Raw genomic sequence first — 12,987 nt, 5'->3', positions numbered from 1 at the left:
GGCAATAATTTATACAATGAAAAGTTAATATTTGTCACTATACAAGTCATTAATCTTTTCAAAGTTATTCCACACAATGGAGGGCTGGAATGGTTTTACGACTATTTTTGTAGGGAAATATTTTTGACAACATCTAGATCAAAATTCTTACTGAATTAATGGAAGTTATTTCAGAAAACAACTTTATTGTTTCAAGGGGAAATTATTTAACCAAAGCACAGAGGTCTCTATGGGGGCCTCCTGTACCCCAATATTTACAATTTGGTAATGGCAGAATGGGAATATAACTCAGTATTACATTCATCATATTCTAACAATTGAGCCCTTCATGGATGATACTTGGATGACATTATAATATTTTGAACTGGAAGTATGGAAAAACTCAACGAGTTTTACAATTTTCTTAGCACCATTACAGATTTTCTTAGATTTACCATTAATCACTCCTGTGATAGTATCAAACTTTTTAGATGTCATCATTACTAAAAACAAGGAGTGCTATAATTTTGAATCAAATATATACAGGAAACCTACATATTCCAACACACTTCTACATTTCAACAGCTGGTACCCTATATATCAGAAAAAAGCACTGATAAAAGTGCCAAATGGTGAGACTAGCTAGAATGGTCTCATCTTATGAGATCTTTATACAGGAAGCAGACAAGCTTGAAAAGATGTTAGCAACCCAAGCTATCCATCACAGTTTATCACAGCAGTGGCAGATGAAGATATTCACAAATGTGAGACATCTTTTTATGAGCCCTTACTAAGGAAAGGTTGTATCACTAACAGTAAAATTATGGAACTAAACTCTGGTAGATATTTTAACAAGGCCATGTTTCTAACCTATAGTTTAGATTTTTACGATATTAAAAAAGATATTAATAATAACTGGAAATTATTTGAACTAGCAGGTGAACAGTACAATATTTTAGGTACATGTCCCTCATTTGTATATATGAAGGATATCTTATTTAAATCACTGATCAAGAGAGTTAATATTAGATGTGATGATGGTAGAATGAAAGAATGCAGACCTTGTAACCAATGCAAATATATTATGGAAGGATCCCCTTTTGTTATTGCAGGATATGGTGATGTTTTACATCACAGATTCAGTTGTTTTACTTCAACAGTTGTTTATGTGACCCATTGTCAGCTACACCCTGCTTTTTATATAGAAAAGACAGAAGAAGCACTTAAAGAAGAGAATTTATTAGCACATTTATGATATTGTAAAAAGGATGAATGCAATGTATTATATAAACACATAAAAATATTGAACCAATCATTTTAAATTCTGTACTATAGATAACATTGAGAACATAGGCAGGAGACAACCATGGAAAGATATTCTTGAATGGAAAGAGTTAAGATGGCAGCTGAAATGTAATTCCACCAACAGTATTGGTCTGACTGAGACGGATTCCATATCAAGTGTATTACATTTAAAAGCTTCTTTATATACGTAAAACAGTTAACAAGAAAGTTTTTTTTCATGTGTGTATACATATATACAGTTTTACTCCTTTATTGTATTTCTAAATGTGTTTAAGTAATGTGGTTGGTCCCTGACATTTTTATGAGGTTTTTGTTAATCCCTGTTTATATTACTAACATATGTAACATTCATTTTTATTTAATGGTTTTAACATTTTAACATTTATAAGTTTTCTCAGTTTGAAACTAACAATCTTAATCACATTTATAATTATTTTAATTCCCTGATTTTCCTCATTTCACAACTTCTTGTGTATATCCTACATATACACATTTTTGTAAATACAGGAATTCAAATCGGTTACGTAATTGTTGTCGACAAGTTAATTATCCAATAAGAATTTTTTGGGAGGTGTTTAGATAATGTATTTAAACAGTTTGTGTGTTGTGATTTTATTATTTTTGTTGAAGTCCGCGAAGCTGGACGAAAGCGCTAATTTTCTCAATAAAGCAACACTAGTTGACATTCCAGTACAGGCCATATTCCTTTCCTACTAATAAAGAGACTTCTTGCCTGTGCTTAGCTGGTGACCTGCTCTGTCCCTGCCATAATAATTTAACAAACGTCTGTCAAATCAAGCATACCAAAGATAAGAGGTAGCGCAAGTAAGGGATGCAAGGGAAAAGGTTAACAAGGGGAGCAGAAACAACTTTATACTTCCCAAAAGTGAAAATGTGTATGACAATTAGTAGTTACATTACTGTTTTATCAATATATTCGGTAATTATAAGTATATACCAAATTATAAATAATGAAATTCCATTATTAATACCCAGAAATTTAAACTGATGTAGTATAGCTATTTTGCTGGAATCATACATGTCATATAAATCTTCAAAAATAACAAACTGAGCTGATTTGGATTATTTTTTGCCTTCTAGCAGCTGGCCATCAGCTGCTTCCAGCATCTATTCTTATTTACCTGACCTACTGGACATGCCTTAGCCTCCACCAGGCTCAACCCAAATCATACCTGGGGCTGGTGAAGAGATCAAGGATGTTGGTGTATTATCATACTGCTGCAGGGGAGCACCAGGTCATTTTAAGATGAGCTTAACTTTTTAGATATACTGATAAGAAAGTCATAAATGTTAAAAGTACAAACCTCTCAAAACAAACAAATAAAACACATAGAGTTAAAAAATAAACTAAAGAACAACATTCCAAACTGTTACGGAATACAACTGCCCAGCCACATAATAAAATAAAATAAATTTATTTTGTGGCTGAACAGTCATAATTCCATAAAAGTACAAACCTGGCATATAAGAAAGATGCAAAAAGGAATACAAATTTGCATAGGTCAAGTATGCACCCCCATTTATTTAATAGCATTGTTAAGGGGCAACATTACGACTAGCTAGAATAAATACACAAGATGATGTTCTAGACAGACACCTTGATGAGACATCTGATGATTTTTATGCCAGAGATTATAATAGACTATATTTAATAAACAAGGCAAGTAAGCTAGAAGGAAGCCTGAAAGTAGGAAGTGCCCGAGACAGACGCAGTCAAATAATAAGCAGCCAGATATAATATATGACTCTGTCAAAGAACACTGGCATATTTTAAATAATGTCAATTGCTTTAAGCAGTGCAAAAAAGATGAAGCTATATTTAGTTGTAAAAGGTCACAGAATTTAAAACAGCAGTTATGTTATAGGGAATAGAACAAATATGTAGACTTAAAATAAAGTCGGGCAGAAAGTATACTCCCATGCAATAAATGCCAGTTTTGTAAATATATTTACAAGAATAACATTTTTTATTAATCTTGTGACATATAATGTTATACATTTAAAATGTATGTATATTATGATTAAATATTTAGATCACAATATGTATGCACTGTCAAGCAGGGAAAAACAACAGAACATTAATAGTGCATTGCTGACCATTTGTCAGATATAAAGAAATGTTTCAATGTTAATGCTCTTTTAATCATATTAATGAAGTGGGAGAAAAATTACTTTAAATTCACAGTCATCATCATCACCAACCCTCTTTTTTCCCATTTTCTACATGATATTGGGGTGTCAATTCAGCTGTTACCATCCCTCTCGATTCAATGCTATTCTTCTACTTTCTTTGACAGTCATGCCTGATGGCCACAGTTCTTTTCTCATACAATCCATCCATCTCTTTACTGGACACCCTTCTTTCCTCTTACCTTATTCCTGTCTGTCCCAAATCTTCTTATTTCCTGCATGTGTCCAAACCACCATAATTTGTTCTCCTTGACTTTCTCTGTAATTGGAGCTACTTGGGCTTCTGCCCTAATGTTCTCATTTCTTCATCTGTTCCACAGTGTGCATCCTATCACCTGTTTCAGACACTTCACCTCCATTACCTTTAGCTTCCTCAATTGTTCTGCTTTACTCCTCAGACTTCTGTACAATACAGTAGTGTTGGTTGCACCACTGTTTTGTACACCTTACCTTTCAGCTTCTTTCACATTCTTCTGTCAAACACTACCCCTGATGCTACATGCCAATTGGCTGCAGTCCCTCTAATTCTAGCTTTGACCTCCTCATTCAGACTTCCCTTTTCCTCAACCTCCTCTTCCAGGTACTTGAAACTGTTGACTTGTTCCACTATTTTCTCTTCTGTCTCAGTTATGATTTTCCCCATTTGTTGCCATTGCAGCAGTCTTAACTATACTCATTTTCACCACAGGTGCTTTCAGTTTTGTATTCCATTCCCCTATCCTTTGCTGACGTTCTTGCTCAGAGTCTGCCCATAATGCCATGTCATCTGCATACAGCAACTTTGCTGATCTGTCCCCTGCAACCTGTTTGTTAATATAGTCCATTACCAATATGCAGTGGGCTTAGAGCTGAACACTGATGCATACCCACTCTCACCAGGAATTCCTCTGTGAGTCCGAACTCTGTTTGTACTTGTGTCATTGGGTCCTTGCACATAGCCTGCACTAATTCTACAAATGCTTCTGGGACTCAGACTATTGCAGGACTGCCGACATCAGCTTTTTGGGACCTTGTCATATGCTCTCTCCAAGTCCAGTGATCCCCAGTTGGACTCTATCCTCAACTCTAGCTTCTTCTCAATTATCTGTCTCACTGCAAACAACAGCTCAGTTGTGCTGCATCCTGATGTGAATCCAAATTGCTCATTTCCCATCTTAATTTCTACTGTTCTGAGTATTCATTTCAGTCACCTTCTCCACAACTTGCATACAGTGCGATAGGAGTTTGATATCTCTGTACCGCCTTCAGTTGTGAATGTTCTCTTTGTTCTTAAACACTGGCACTAGTACATTTATACTCTAGTCATCTGAGATAGGTCTTTCTTTCCATACTGCTATGAGTCCCCTTGGGAGACATTTCTCTCCTATTGCATCCAACAACTTTATCATACCTGCTGTGACCTCTTCTGAGCCTGCTGCTTTCCCTGACTTAATTTTCCTTGGTGCTGTTTTTACTTCATCTATGGTGGGCTCCTCCTCCTCTTTCATCATAAGCTGAGTCTAAGGTAGCATTTTCTTCATTCAGAAGCTACTGGAAGTACTCCTCCCATCTGCTTCTGATGTCCTTTGGACAGGTGAACAGGTTGTTGCTGGCATCTCTTATGAAGTGCATTTGATAACCATCTTTTTTATCTTTCTTTCCCTTGCAACCTGGTAGAGTTTGTGTGTGTGTGTGTGTGTGTGTGTGTGTGTGTGTGTGGTGTGTGTGTGTGTGTGTGTGGGCGTTTGCATGTGTGTGTGTGTTTGTACCATCTACCTTGCCACTTTCCAAAAGCTGGTAGAGTGCTGCTGATACATTGTTCTTTCCAATTGCAACTGCTCTCTTACCCTCTTTGTTAGCCAATTTGCATTCCTCCAGAGCCTGGCCCATCTAATGCCCACTTTTTCCTGGCCCATCTTTTCTAGCTCACACCTTTCCCTGCACTCCTTTTTTTCTTTTGATGAATTCCTAAACTTCTGCATTCCACCACCAGCTTTCCTTATGTATCTTATATATATATATATATATATATATATATATATATATATATATATATATAGATAGATAATCTGGCTTGGCTGCATTTCTGTTTGTTAGTCCTCATGCATGCTATTTTGGGCTGCTGACATTCTTCTTCAACTCCACCTATTTCCTTTTCTTCTTCAGGTGCTAGAGCCCTGAGTAATTCTGTGAACTGTTGTGCTTTCTCTCTGGTCAACTTCCAGGTCTTTAGCCTAGTCTCTGTTGACCTTAGAACCTTCTCTAATCACTGCTTGCAGCTGATTGAGGCAACCAGTGATTTATGCTGTGGGCTGACTGTTTCACTTTGCAAGCCCTAATTCTACCCTATTGCCCTTTCCTTACTAAGAGGAAGTCTGAGTTGCATGTTGGCCACCCTTGTATAACACCCTGTGACTCTCTCTCTGTTTTACTGAACCATGTGTTGGCCAACAGGTCTGGAATGGCTTCTCTCCTAATTCCCATTACCCCACCCATGTGGACCCAGGCAATCCTCATACCCTGTTCAGTCTGCCCTGATATGTGCACTCAGGTCTCCCATGATCACTATCAACACATTTTAAATAGTAGGTCCTGTAACTGCTGCCCAAATGCACTCCTTTCCTCTGTCACAACCCTTTTAGGCATAGGATGAGATTATGAATACTGCCCTATCCTTACAATGGAGTCTGATTACCATTAGTCTATCATGAATTCTGATAACATGTCTCACTGTCTCCAGAAGCCTCACTCTCATCACAATTCCCACACCACTCCTAGTCTGTCCTTCTCCTGAGTAGTAGACTCTAGATCCCAAGCCAAGTGACTTTGCTGCACTGCATCTTGTTTGTTGGATAGAGAGCATGTCAGGCCTTCTTACCATTCTGTTTTCCACTTTCAAACTCCTATACTGACTGCCGCAATCCTTGGTTCATGTGTTTGGCAGCTTGAATGGTTTTACATCCATATAATCTGGAATAGACTGCCCATACAAGTCAAGCAGAGTGCCCCCTTGACCCTCTTCAAAAGGAACCTTGACGATTGGATGGGAAACAGGAAATTCACCCGGGGGATCATGTCAGTCGCCCTGCTAGATAGGGGTCCAGGGAAGTAAATATTGTGGGAACAAATATCCAGGGAATTGTTATGACTAGGCTTGTATAGGCCCTAGGGCCGATAGCCTAGTACCAACCTATGAACCTATGAACCTATATTTTGCTCAATACAGCTATCTCAGGTAACCCAAGCTGGGCAAATGGACATTGTCTGTACAGTAGCTTACTGACCCAGGGCTGTTTGACTTTATGGCAGTTATACACTGGAATATAGGGGCACACAGACCCCCTCCTACAAGCATAGGTCAGTGGCTTAGGTCACAGCAGGATGGATCCTTAACCCACTTGTCACCAAGAAATGCCCATGCCCATGTTTTTGCAACATTAATCAATGTGGCCCAATCACCTACAGCCAATTTTTACAACGTTGAGTAGCTATCCCTGACATGGTGCTCATTCTGCGACCTATGTTCTCTTATCTAAAAGATTCTCTGCACAAGAGTTGATGCACAGAGCTGTTGTTCTATACAACTGATCACCCAATAGGCACCTTCTAGAGTCTGTGCTGCTACTCACAACTCCAATCCTTGGGTGAGTTTGATATGGAAACACTTAGCATGTTTTGGGAGATGGGACGAACCCAGAGAGACACAGGATCAAACCTTGTACCTTGGGCATGGGAGGCAAGACCTTAACCATAATGCCAACTGTGAATGCATGGTTCTGATCAGAGCTGGGTATTGTGGAGTAATGTCTTCTTTGGACTTAGATGCCATGCCTTTAATTATAAGTTGAGTGACATACAATGAATTTCTTACTACCTTAGACATGTGTCAGTTGAAGGCCAGATTACTACCTACGGGAGTCCTAAATCCCTGATTATTGTATCAATGTTTGGGGTGTTTTACTGATAAGGTACCTTCCCAGAGTGGATGACTTCTCAAAAGGTACTATTAAGCATTTCTTGGCATTGAGTTTAAGCCACGACTTTGACACCAGTCATTTGTCTGTGTTAAGTCTTCCTGTAAAATGCTTATATCTCGGGAGTTTCAAGGATTACTCCCAGCTTGCAGTCATATGCAAACATGGCAGTCCAGAGGCTCTTGACATTGGCCTTCACTTCTGAAAATAGATGCCAAAGAAGAGCAGACTCAGCATAAAGCCCTGTGGTACTTGATTGGTGACCATCCTCTTTGTGGAGGTGGTCTCTCCAATCTTAACTGTAATCTCCTGGGTCATATCTGTGACCCAGTTTGGGATTCAGCAGGTTACATACGGGTTTATGCCTCATTCCATGAGTTCTGTTTACAATGCATAAAAGGAGTAATGTATCAAATGGCTTAGCCAGATTAAAGTAGACAGTAGGCACAATTTTGCCCTAATCTTTTGTCTTAGGGATGTTCTCAAAGAAGTCCACTAGGTTCAGTAGACATGACCTGCCTTTAATGAAACCATACTGGATTGTGTCTACTGTCTGAAGGTTTCCAACACCACTGTTAATCATGTTCATGATAATTCTTCACATGCCTTTACATATAAGACTATACTAATGGGTCTGTTGTTTCTGGTATATGTTGATGGCCTACTCTTGTGTAGAAGGATGTCTGTTGTGGCACAGTATTAAGCTCGTATTATAGGCTAGGCAATGAAGAAAATAATGTCACTGATCATTTAATCTTTAATTCAAATTGTTTGACTGTTGGTCCTGTATATGTTACCTGATGAAGCAATTTTGCAAAGGTTGTGCATTATTTTTCCAGAGCCATTTTTTGTTCTGTTTCTACCACTTGAATTTCACCTGTCTGGATTTACCTGGAATGATCTCTTGTATACATCTACATACACACACACACACACACACACACACACACACACATTTACTCTGACATCATTCACCCCATCATTGATTCACTGAATACAATGCTACATTTGGCATGTATGGCTCTAATGAAACCCTCCCAACTAGAAAGACCCCAGCATTTCATAACCAAAGGATTATTTGGCTTGTCCTTATTTTCTGTGGCCTACAAATTCTTTTGAGATGATCAGTGTCTTGTCTTCCAAGTTATGTCAGAATACACTCTCTGTGACCGCCTTTTCACCAAAAACAGTAGCATTTAGATTAATACTCTGTGATCTTTTCTTTCTTCAAAAAGAAAAAAAAAACATATAAAGTTAATACCCATTCTAAAGATCAAGTTTTACACCAAAATATCAAAAATTCCTGATTCAGAGATTCATTACTGATTGCATCCCTCACCTATGGAACACATTTTTCTACACAGTAGACAGTGTGTAACCATAGCAACATTCAAACTCGATTATACAAACGGAGAAGATCATGTACGATTATCCCAAGTATTACTGGTCTCTTATGGCACTGTTGTCTAGCCATAAATGGCTTATATATTCAACTCACATAGTATAAACCTACAAACCTGTTAACAAGTTCCATGCACTCTTTCTCCCCTTCAAAAACAGTGATAGAAAGTGGTGGGCACCAAATTTCATGTCAGTTCCAAACTGCAAAGCCCCACTAACAGCTGCAGAAGTCAAGGCCTCTAGCATGGAGGAAGAGAATGTGCTGAGGTTAAATGAAATGAGGCTGCAGTTCTTACCTGTCTGTTAATTACATTAAACTAAGTATCACAAACTTCATTTTCCCGACAGTGCCTGCCCCCTCTTGCTTCAAGCATCTTGAGTTGTGTCACTGAGTCATGAGTGGACAATGCTGAGGGACATTAGAAGGCATCTTAACAAAATAGCTGGGAAAATGCATATAGGCAGACAGGAGACAGCCACTTTAAGCAGCTTTTGATTAATGACAGTATTAGCTGCTGCTTCACTATCAAGTGACTCACATCCAACGCAGATCATACACAACATCCAAATATTTAGATAGAAAGGCAAACACACATTGCATTTCTGGTTATGTCAGTACCAGTTCTGTCTCTAATGTAGCTCGCCATGTTACTTGCTTGGATCTCTTTGGCTATAGAGAGGAACAAATAGAATTTGATAATGTCCTGACTCTCTGTGACCAATGTGCAGTCCAGTTCATCTCTCACACATAGAACAGTGGTTGCCTCGTCCAGTGGCATGGAAATGCAAGCCTCTTCTAACAGGTTCACCTTCAATCACAATGGCTGGAGGATAATTATTCTGACCATCTCCCTGAGTGCCTGGATTGTCTGCTTCCAAATCTTTATTTTCTCTCCTAGTTGCTTTGAAAAATCATTCTCAAGGTCGTCTCCCTACACCAGGTAGACAATATCTCACTTCACTCAGGCAGACCACAGCACTTTCTCCTTTACAGGGTATGAAAAAAGTGTTACTTTGTCAGGCTGCTGATTTGTCCAGGGAGGACTAGTATAAGTAACAGCTGTGTTGTGTGATTTTGGCCCATGACAGTAGGAATCTACACCTGCAGCAACCTTACAATGTCCTTTTGTTCTTTACCTTCCTAAATATCAAGCATATGAATATTGTTATAGCATTAGCTGTTTCTTGATCATCTATTCACTCATTTAAAGTCTGTGTATACTCTAGAAAGAAAAAGAGATTTAGTGATGTAATTCTGCAAGCCCAGAAGATGCATTTGAGGTGGCAGTTTCTAAGTGGCTTGTGTGCTTCTGTACACCACTGACTGTTTCATTCATCTCCTGCATCAGGGCTTGCAATGCAGTCTGGAATGAGTCCAACAACACAGTAAGCTATTGGATGGGTTGTACTATGTGTGCACAATAACAGGTCCACTTCTAAATCTCGAATCTCAAAATCTCTAAATTCAAAATACTGAAACCAAAATCTTGAAAGCTCACCCAGGACTGTAGCTTTCTTGTCTATTTCCATCAATTACCCAAAAAATGTAGACAAAGTATCTATTCATAAATGGGTCTATAACTTGCATGTTAGCCTTGGTTAACCTTTTGTTTTTTAAGAAGCATAAATAATGTACGATGAAGCTTCTTAACAGCTGAAATTGCTTAATCTGACTATAGCGCACAGCTTAGAAATGATGTGGTTACATATTCATGAGAACCAGAAATCCACAACAAATGTTATTTTGATGAAAATAGCTGATTGCGTGCTTGTGCAATGTTAATATTGGCTTATAATGATCAGCGTAATGTAATATCTGCAACCTTACAAATCACACACACACACACACACACAATTTCCTAATTAAAAAGAAGTAGTGGTATATGTGAGATAAAAAGTTTTAATGGTAATGAGCTACTGCAGTGATTTGTCTGTCATGTGGTATAAACTTATTCTAGAAGTCTCAGGCAGAATACATATACCATAATAAGGTTAGACCACACATATTCCTTGTCTCTGTCATATTTTGCTTGCCGACAAGATGCTTAATCAAAGAGCCCATCGTACAGTGTACATCCACATTTCACACAGGCACAAACTCTCAACATGAGCTGATTAACACTACACTAAGCACACATCACATAACATGCCCTTACTCAGATTATAAATTAATTTCTCCCATCATATAACCGCCCCCAGATCTCACATCCTATGATAAAAGTTACTTTAATGCTCAGTGGTGCTAGACCCTGACTGTATTTCTTATACAAAAGTCTCTTTATTCTGCAACGGTTCTTCAACAAGTTCCAAACAGATTCACTTAGAGTTAACTGGGACTCTTTTAAGGCCTTTATATTAACTTTTGGTCAGTCTTTTCAAATCTATAAACAAAAAATACTTTTCTTCTTTAATAAGCAACTAGGGTAATTCGTTATACACCTTATCAAAACTATATTTCAGTAAATCGTACCATAAATTGTTTTGCAGATAGAAACTTAAAAAAGGCAAAAGCCAGAAAGGCAATTGGAGACAAACATAATAAAATAAAACATTTCTTGCTTTAGGACAAACCAATTAAACTTAGTTTCTCAGTAAGGAAAACAAATCATTTGAGACTATACCATGCCACAAACAGAATTTCAAGGTACTGTGCTGGCTAACCTCCAGGACTTGCTAAATTATACAAAACATTATCAAATAATACATTACTTTTAACAAATGTGTATTGCTAAATGAACAAGGTCAAGTGACAATCAAATAAAGGCCTAATTACATCAAATTCCATATAGGTCAGCTTATATTGATTAGGTTTGTACTTTTATTACTGCAAGATGTACTGGATGCTACCAAAAAATGTAAAAGAAACAAAACCCAGGACCAGACAGCTAGCCTGCTGAGTTGTTTCTAACTTTGAAATAATGGAGTAATTGTCTATTTTTTGCTATGAAGCAATGTTTCTCTATTCCAGGCTGGTTAGTTCCTTCCATCACTCATCACAATAATATTTTTACTCACCAGAAATGCAGGAAAAATCTGGTTCTTCTATACTTTGTCTTGCATCAGTTCTGACTATAATCTATAAAATAATCATAAAGGTCATTTGATTACTTTTCTCTCTTGAACATCTTCTTTCTCATTTCCATTTAACTTTTGCTCAAAAGGAAAAAAATCTAATGTGAATAGCTTTCAATAATTACTTCACATTTTGAACAACATGCAACACTAACTCAAAATGTCCATACATGCATTATTTATGAAATCAGAACAGTTTCAAGTCATCTTATCACAGAAAACTTCTACGATTATCACCTTCTTAACACTTGTATTTGAATTATACAAAACGAGCATATTCACTCAGATGCAAAAATCAAAGTTAATAATATATTTATTGCCTCTTTCACCCTTTCTAAAGTAATAGACGGGCATTCTCTCTCTCTCTCTCTCTCACCTACTTTCTTTGTCTTAATTTTGAAAACAAGCTACAGGGTTTAACCATATTTTGACAAGCAAACAAAAATATATTATTAGTTATACTCAATGTTTACACTTATTTCCATCAAATTACATTCATTTTTATAATTCGCTGAATTCTATACTACAACTGCACAGCCATGCACAAAACTATGTTTTTATTTTTATTCAAATGTTATAAATATTGATGCATATCTTTGTTTAAATTAGCCTAAAAAACATTTCATTCCTGATTTAACACTACGTAATTCATGAAAACTGTTTGATTAAAAATGGAAACAGTTTCCTTAACAGGTGGATCAAAAATAGATATCTTATTCATAAACATGAACTCATTCTCTTTTGTCTGGAAACACAAACCAGGTTGCAGCTAGGATAAATGTACTGTTGGTAAAACAAAAAGTCAGTATTTCCACAAACAGAATCCAACAGCACAGCCAATGGTTCAGGAATATGTAAATCACAGTCCAGTCTATAAAGTCACACAAAAAACTTTATTCCAACAGGTAAGCGCTTTCATGGTGTTGCCACTACTTCTTCAGACCATTATACTATCAACAATCTCTTCTTTCCAAATACACTAAAATGTTAAAGTCAACAACCAGTCAGAATCACATCATGATTAGAATGAATTCTGTCACACCCATATACCAATTAAGAACGTGCA

At 37.3% G+C, this 12,987-nt stretch overlaps 1 long non-coding RNA gene across 1 annotated transcript in view; it reads right to left on the bottom strand.

Moving 5' to 3' along the window:
• Positions 1-11,864: 11,864 nt before the first annotated feature.
• Positions 11,865-12,987, bottom strand: part of LOC122794199 — a 509,719-nt gene continuing 508,596 nt past the window's right edge. Inside the window, exon 3 of the long non-coding RNA XR_006363622.1 lies at positions 11,865-11,925. This is a non-coding gene — a long non-coding RNA (uncharacterized LOC122794199). The remainder of the gene's footprint in view (positions 11,926-12,987) is intronic.

The sequence above is a fragment of the Protopterus annectens genome, chromosome 2.part1 (assembly GCF_019279795.1).
Source record: "Protopterus annectens isolate FY-2018-M chromosome 2.part1, PAN1.0, whole genome shotgun sequence".
Taxonomy (NCBI): Eukaryota; Metazoa; Chordata; order Ceratodontiformes; family Protopteridae; genus Protopterus; species Protopterus annectens.
The sequence above is the reverse complement of the archived record's forward strand: the minus strand, read 5'-3'. Positions and strand labels throughout refer to the sequence as shown.